We start from the raw sequence: 8,940 nt of genomic DNA, 5'->3' as shown, positions 1-8,940 counted from the left end.
TCAGGAGGCTAAGGCAGGAGAATCACTTGAACCAGGGAGTCGGAAGTTGCAGTGAGCTGAGATCACGCCGTTGCACTCAAGCCTGGCGACAGAGGGAGACTTCGTCTCAAAAAAAAAAAAGAAAGAAAGAGAATGGGTGGCATGTGGTTCCATGAGTAAGTTTTTTAACGGTGATTTGTGAGATTTTGGTGCACCCATCACCTGAGCAGTATACACCGAACCCAATTTGTGGATTGTTAACAGCTTTTAGATCACACTTTGAATGTCATTACTCTAAGCTTTTGCTTCCTATGTTTCCTAATTTATAATCTTGGACCCTAATATTTATTTCATGTGATGGTTGTCAAAAATCAAGTGAAATAATATAAATAGATTGCTTATTACATTAGGTGTCTAGTATATTGTGAACGCTGAGAAATTAGAGCCCCTTAGGATGCCTATGTCAGAAACAGGGACAAAGAGACAGATTTGCAAGAAGTAGACACTCAAGTATTAATAGATGAGTTCCACCTAGGTTAATTTTCTGCCCACCCCATTGGGAAGCTCAGTTGTTCCCTTGGGAGACATATCCCAGAACTCCCGTTTTTTTCAGTGATGTCTTAAAAGGGGTAAGTGACTAGCTTGGGCCAAGCCACAAGTCATCCCAAAGCCCTGCACATTCTGAACTCTCAGCCCGCTGTTCTATTTTGCGCAGTATATGCATGACCCTAGAACGCCACTAAAAATAAGCAGTAACATTAATATGCCCATCTAAAAAAAGTGAGTACCTTATGATCAGGATTTTAATTGTGGCTCAGGATTGTAACTCTCTCCCTGTAAAGCATAGTCAAATTAAATTGAGAAAATACTGCTTAAGTAGCCTATTTAATAACAGTGCTATTACTGCATTGGCATCCATTTGGCTTCTAGAGTGGGATGAATAGAGGTCCCTACAAGGCTAGAAGAGGGCACAGTGATGCCCTGTAATGACACCCATCGGAATGATTCATCTAATAGACAGTGATGGGTTGTCAGGAAGTGCAGCTGCATCACAGTGAATGTCAGCATCCTTCAGGCAATATACAAAGACTGTATGAGCATCTAAGTGTTTAAATCATGGTGCTGACATGAAACAGGAAGGGTTTCCCTGCTCATGGTATTTAATTGATTTTGGCATGAGCTGCAACTAAAGCACCAACAAAACATAAAAAAGGAAGATAGCAAATATCACTAAGGTGTGTCTAATTACTCTAACCCTGAGTGATAGCCTCAAAATTATCAGCAAAAATCACCTCATAGGCTGGGTGCGGTGGCTCACACCTGTAATCCCAGCACTTTGGGAGGTCGAGGTGGGCAGATCACCTGAGGTCAGAAGTTTGAGACCAGCCTGGTCAACATGGTGAAACCCCATCTCTACTAATAATACAAAAATTAGCCGGGCATGGTGGCACACACCTGTAATCCCAGCTACTTGGGAGGCTGAGGCAGGAGAATTGCTTGAACCCGGGAGGCAGAGGTTGCAGTGAGCTGAGATCACGCCATTGCACTCCAGCCTGGGCGACAGGAGTGAAACTCTGTCTCAAAAAAAAAAAAAAAAAAAAATCACCTCATGAAAACAGCATGAGGCGTGAGTAAAAGCTCTCAGAATCCAGATTCATACCAAATTTAAGTGTATATCAAACTATACCCAATAATCAGTATTAAAAACACTTTCCGTAAAGTATATCAGAGAACAACGAATCCTGCTATAAATAGTATTTAACTTTTCAGCTGTGATAGGGAAAACTACAACACTGAAACAGATCTGAAAGATAATATCTGTCAAATTTGAAGCACCTGAAAAAACTTCTATAGGAAATTGTAACCAAACACCAAGGTTTTGGTCTAGGTCCTGCTGTTATGGGCACAGAAAGCCAACGACTGAGAGAAGAGTTGCCAAGGAAGAAGGATTTAATCGGGTGCTACAGCCAAGGAGATGGAAGCTCAGTCTCAAATCCATCTCCCCCACTGGCTAAAACTAGGGGTTTATATAGCAGAGAAGAAATGTAACAATGTGTAAGAAAATAGGAACTCAGAAGGGGCAAGGAAGCAATCATGATGAGTGAGGGGTCTGCATCTATCCCATTGTCTGGATGTGGTGATCTGGGGAGTTCTAGTTCTTTGGTACTTTTTTTTTTTTTTTTTGGCCAGGCCTGACAGTCATTTCTTGGGGAAGGAATGCAGATAAAACAAATACAAGTTTCAAGCTTTAAGACCAGAAGGGTCAATTTCTATGTTTATATTACAAAAAATAATGATAAGAACTATCTATGGGACTATGGGTGCATTTCAAAAATCTCAAATAGAAATAAACTGTTAGAGGAAAAAGATGTGAAAGTCAAATAAAAAGGCAATACGAGTCAATTCAATGAGAAGAAATATCAATACATTGACAGGTTATGTGGTCTAACACAATGAAACATATCCTAGAATTGATCATTTTCTACTGGTTGAATTGGCAACATCAGTTTCATTATCAGAGGGTACATAAAAGTAGTGGTGTAGAGCTGGAGGAAGAAAAGTTCTACCTTCTAAAGCAACTGGAATAGAGGAAAAAGAACAGTAAAGAAACGACATGGAAGGTAGCACAAGAAAAGAATAAGGCAGCCAGCAGGTAAGCAGCTAAAGTGGTTATGAGTAGAAGCTTTCAGCCGCACATATGTGGGTTGAAATTTTTCTCTAAAATCGGGTTGGTGGCTGGGTGCAGTGGCTCACGCCTGTAATCCCAGCACTTTGGGAGGCCAAGGTGAGAGGATCACTTGAGCCCAGGAATTCAAGACCTGCGTGGATGAAATAGTGAAACCCTGTCTCTACAAAAAAAATAGTTAAAAAATAATAAAATAAAATGGGGTTGGCAAGGTCTACCTTGAAGATTTAATGAGATAATGTATGGAAAGGGCTTAGCAAGGTCCTAACATGTGCTTGGGTAGTTCTGAAGCCATAACCACAGACTTGAAGTCTAAATGACTCTTTAAAAACTCATGCTTTTCCTTTGGTCCTTTCTTGGAGAAAGATCTCCTGTTGTTTAGCTTTTGAGCCATCCTAGATGTCATCCCTGCCTTCAGTTTACCTGTCATTTTCGTTTCCTGTCTTTGGGATGGCTCATATACTCATTTCCCCCTTCCCAGTCTCACTTTGGGACAACTTCTCTGCCCTTCCAAGGTTCATAATCAGGAAACAGAAGAGTGATTAGTACATATTTCTAGTCCAGAAGTCCTCTCAAGAAGAAAAACAACCAGAATGATACTGAAGATTACACTTTCTAAGTGAACAAACAATAATATCCATGAAAGATTTTTTAAAGAATTTTATGCATAACTAGAAATGCTGGGGACTAATGAGCTAAAACAGTTTGGAATTGTATATCAATGTATACTAGGAAAACACTACCCACAATAAAATATTTTATAATGAAATTTGGATTTGAAATTTTTTTTTTTTTGAGACGGAGTTTCGCTCTTGTTGCCCAGTCTGGAGTGCAATGGCACAATCTCGGCTCACCACAACCTCCGCCTCCCAGGTTCAAGTAATTCTCCTGCCTCAGCCTCCCGAGTAGCTGGGATTACAGACATGCACCACCATGCCTGGCTAATTTTGTATTTTTTAAGTAGAGACAGGGTTTCTCCATGTTGAGGCTGGTCTCGAACTCCTGACCTCAGATGATCCGCCTGCCTCAGCCTCCCAAAGCACTGGGATTACAGGCTTGAGCCACCGCGCCTGGCCTGAAAAATGTTTGTAATTCTACACTGATAATGCAGCAAGCTCAAACCTAAGCTGCAACTCTACTTGTAAATAGTTGCAATACTGTCTTTCTTTTCTTTTTTTTTCCAAGACAGGGTCTCCCTCTGTCACCCAGGTTGGAGTGCAGTGGCACCATCATAGCTCACTGCAGTCCAGAGCTCCTAGGCTCAAAGGATCACCTCAGTCTCCCGAGTAGCTGGGATTGATGGCATGCACCACCACACCCAGCTAATACTTAAATTTTTTTGCAGAGACGAGGTCTCACTATGTTGCCCCAAGTGGTCTGAACTCCTAGGCTCAAGTGATCCTCCCAACTCAGCCTCCCAAAGTGTTGGGATTACAGGTGTGAGCCACTGCTCCTGGCCAATATTTTCTTATTATATAAATGACAGTAAGATTTAGATACGCAGAAAAAAAGGAAAAATAAATGTATTTTCAATGAGTTATAGTAAGTTCAAAATTTCAAAATGAAGGGCAAGTATTCAACCTGACACTGATAACATTAGAATCTAATCAAAATGGGATAACAGCAAAAGTTATTTCCTTCCCACCTATTTTTGCATATATCCTGATTGACCACCTGCAAGACTTTTACTATGCTTGAGGTGCTGCTACTAATTTACATTGTAGGCCTGTTTTAGATGAGTCATCCTGTGAAAAAAGCTGTGGCCTCAACTATATGTGATCTTTTATGCCAAGTAATATTATTAAATGCTTCTTGGAACATCTGACAAAAGGTACATTCTGCTCTGCCAGCCTAGTGCTAGCAAAAATATTTCTCCTTAATAACCCAAGGTAAAGAGCATATATATTTCTGAAAATCAAAAAGTCCTGGGCAGGATGAGAAATCATTTTACAGGTTCCTCAGGCTTAAAGTTTGAATTAACTATTGAGTGGCAAATAAGACTCTAGCCTGTTTGTAAAGATCTCCAGAGATGATTATTCCAAAACTTCAGAGACTCATTGCTATTCAACAATTCTTTGTTTTCTTCAAACAGAATTCAAGGGTTGGGTTTATCCTCATTTCCTCCACTGTGAAGCGGAAGAACTGAACACTGGCCTCACCCTCCCTGCAGATACTTGACATTGACAAAGTGGTCTAAATGCATTTCATTTTCCTCAAGTGTCTGGTGTTTTCTGTACAGAGACATACAATCACCACCTGATGAACCATCCCTAAAGCTTTATCTCTCACTTGAATGATTTCACTCTCTGTTCCTCGCTTCCGTGCAGAACTACCTCTCTCCCTCGCACACACACTAACAATTTTACCTTTCGATATTTAATTTGTTGTAAACTTCCATTTTCTGTATCAGAACTATCATTTTTAAATTATTCTCATCACAGGCACCAAAATTCAACTTTTTTTCCTCTAGATGTGGGAGATTTTTCACAAAAATAATGCTTTTTGCCTTTTATTCAAGTTGCTGTTTTCAGTGATTAAAGGAAAACATTCAGGCTGTTTTTAGATGTCTGCTTACTAACTCGATCCTGAGCACCCATCTGCAGAACTCCTGATCATGCCTCAGCAAAGATACCAATTACTCCAGTTTCTACTGCAGTTGCTTAAGACTAGTGAAAATTGTAGCTGCTAAACTGTGAATGTCAACCAGTGATTTCTAATTCCTCTGAAAATCAAATTTCCCTCACAACTTAGGCTGGCTTCAAACAGCAACAACTACTGTTAGACTCATAATTTAATGTTTTCCTGTCTTCTATACTGCTCCTCTATCCTATTTTTAGCTTCTTGATGAAATTCAAGTGTAGTCTCTTTAAAGACCTGCTCCTCCCATGCCAATTTTAATCAGCAGGGTGTGGGTCCCCAGGTGCACCTTGGCAGATTGAATATTTTTCAGTGCCAAAGTGAAAACGGTTGAGTGGCTTTACTTTACATACTAATAGCCCAGTAGAATGTGAAGGCTCTTATCAGCAACCAGCTCTCAACCGTCCTGGCTCAGTCAGTCCACGGGCTTTAGTTTTTTCTCTTAGCTTTTACTCTTTTGCCCTTTGATCTCTGTGGTTCTTCTCTGAACTCTCATCACCAAGTTAAACAGGTCTAACTGTTTTATAGGGGTTAGTGCTATAGAGAGCATTCTTAGAAGGCTCCAACCAGCCCGTCAGTAACACAACAGAGAAAATAACAACGTCTTGAGTGTTAAGGTTACTGACCAAGGCCCCGGGGTAATTGTCACTGCCCAATCAGGCCAGTGAGACTGACCCAAGGTGCTCAAGTTGGTGGTATCCCAAGGTATTTTAAAGGAAAGGAGTTAAAATATGTACTAGCACCATCATTTTATAACATCTAGTATTTCAGTTAATTTTTGCATTACAGATATTGTCTCATTTAATTTACTATCCATAAGAACCCTGAGAAAGAGGTTCTCACTATCTCCATTTAACAGATGAAAAAGCTAAGGCCCCGAGAGGAGGTGTTAAAAATCAGAAAGAGATTCCAGGCTTGTCTGACCTCAGAGTGCAAGCTTTTACACCAAATCATGCTGTTCTGCAAAATACGGTGGGTTGGGAAAGGGTTCTCAGCCCACCAGGGTGCTTTGGGGTCCTATTCAAATAGTCAAAATAGTAAATGAAAAAAAGAAATGGTATACAGCTTGTGGCACAGACTATGAGGTGTGTTCACACTTACTAGAAAATTGTCCTCTATAAACATTGAAGTTTCTTCTTCAATGAGTGGTTCTGAGTCAACCAGAGAGATGTAAATGTTTTACAAATGTTTTACAATGGCATATGAGGCCTCATAACTTTGCAGAAACCAGCAGCTTCTATTTCACTTTCCTTACCCCAGTTTAATACTGCTTGGAAGGGTGGGAAAAGGTGACTAGGAATATAAGAAAAAATAGAGAGGAAATTGATATGGTACCAAAGATATAACATAGAAATATTTTTCTAAAATAGACTTTGGGATGCACAAACAGGATTTCTAGGAGGCTAGATCCAAGTTACTGGTAAGTTGTCCATGCAGTTTTTGGGTCCGGGAATATTCTTGATTACTATAGAAAGCTTTGGCTGCAATTTCTATATTAATGGGGTCTACAAGCATGCCATTTTCAGACTAACATTTGTCAATGGCTCTATACTGTCAGCGTTCACCTGTCTCTATCAAATCTGTGGACAGATGGTCCCTATTTTGAGTTTATGTAAATTATTTTAGATTAATGTTATAGTTTATCATTTCTGGGTTTTCCATTCTGCCTTTTTTCCCCCCGATCCCCTTTCCAACATACCAAAATGATTTTGATACTAATTCTGTTTTCCACAATTAACTATCCATGCAGATTATCTGTAAATGAGTACGTCTCTCAGTACCACCTAGGACTCATTCCTGTAAAACACTTACACCTCTCTGGTTGACTCAGAGCCACTCATTCAAGAGGAAAATTCAACGTTTATAGAGGACAATTTTCTAGTGTGAACACACTTCATAGTCTATGCCACATACCGTATCATTTCTTTTTTCAAAAAAGTAGATTTTATAAAGATATAATTATAATCGCCAAGTATTATTTAATGTCCATAAAAGTACTATTGATACTGTGCTATATTTGTTTCATACTAAAAGTCAGAGTTCTTGGTAAAATAAATCTTTTCCTCTGAAACTCAGAAATTGCCGTATAGGATAATAATACATTGCATATAAACTTCTAATGATAAGCGTAAGAATTTGCCTCCTCAAAAAGGGGAGTTATTTTGAGGTAGGTACATTTTTCAAATATAGCCCCTAATTCACTTTCTGCTACTGGAAGTTTATGTTTGGCAGGTGGAGAGATAAAGTGATGAATTTTTATTTTCTTTAATGTGTAATTTTGACAACTAAAGTGAGAGCATGTAAATTGCCCTTCATATTATTTTTATTAATGTTTGTATACTCCAATAATTGTTCAATTACAATTAAACTATGCAGTGTTTCCATCAATTTAAAGAAAAACAACAGAAAAGATTAAGTGGAGTGGGCAAATTTATTCAAAGCATAAAGTTAGAGTAAGATTAGAAGGAAATTCAGGAATATGAAGGGAATTTTATTTGTTGAAATGTTGACATTATGTAGTATGTGTTAATTTCTGTACATTTATTTTTATTCTTGAGATGGGGTCTGGCTCTGTCACCCAGGCTGGAGTGCAGTGTGACTCAATCTCGGCTCATTGCAACCTCCATCTCCCAGGTTCAAGCAATTCTCCTGCCTCAGCCTCCTGAGTAGCTGGGACTACAGGCGCCCACCACCACACCCGACTAATTTTTGTATTTTTAGTAGAGATGGGGTTTTGCTCTGTTGGCCAGGCTAGTCTCAAACTACCGACCTAAGGTGATCCACCCGCCTTGGCCTCCCAAAGTGCTGGGATTACAGGTGTGAGCCACTGCGCCCAGCCTAATTTCTGTTCATTTAAAATGCAGCATTGGTAATATATAATTTTAACTCCATATTATGAAAATGTATAAATACACACACAAGTAGAGTCACATGTAATGAACCATGATATGTCTATCACCCGAGATCAGCAATTATTAATGTTTTATCATGGTTACTTCATTCAACTTTTTCTTCTTATCTCTCTGAGATTTCTGGTTATTTTATCATTTTTCATGTCATTCTATCCTTATTTCTCTAAAAAACTGTGACATTTTCTTACATACTCATAATACCAGCAAAAAAGTAATGATTTCTTAATATAATGTAAAACCCAGTCCATATTCAAAATTCTCCCAATTATCTCATAAATGTCTTCTTATACTTGGTTTGTTCAAATCAGGATCTAAATAAGTTCCACTTATTGCATTTAATAATTAAGTCTCTTAAATCCTTTTTTCTCTTCATATTTTCATTTATTCATTCTTTTTTTTTTTTTTTTTTTGAGACAGAGTCTTGCTTTGTTGCCCAGGTTGGAGTGCAGTGGCGTGATCTCAGCTCACTACAACCTCCACCTCCTGGGGTCAAGTGATTCTCCTGCCTCAGCCTCCCAAGTAGCTGGGATTACAGACATGTGCCACCATGCCCAGATAATTTTTGTATTTTTTCTAGAGATGGGGTTTTACCATGTTGGCCAGGCTGGTCTTGAATTCCTGGCCTCAAGTGATCCACCTACCTCAGCCTCTCAAAGTGTTGGGATTACAGGTGTGAGCCACCACACCTGGCCTGTTCACTGGTTTAATTTAAAAAACCTTTTCTAT

This window comes from Pan paniscus, chromosome 8 (assembly GCF_029289425.2).
Source record: "Pan paniscus chromosome 8, NHGRI_mPanPan1-v2.0_pri, whole genome shotgun sequence".
NCBI lineage: Eukaryota > Metazoa > Chordata > Mammalia > Primates > Hominidae > Pan > Pan paniscus.
Note: the sequence above shows the minus strand (reverse complement) of the source record.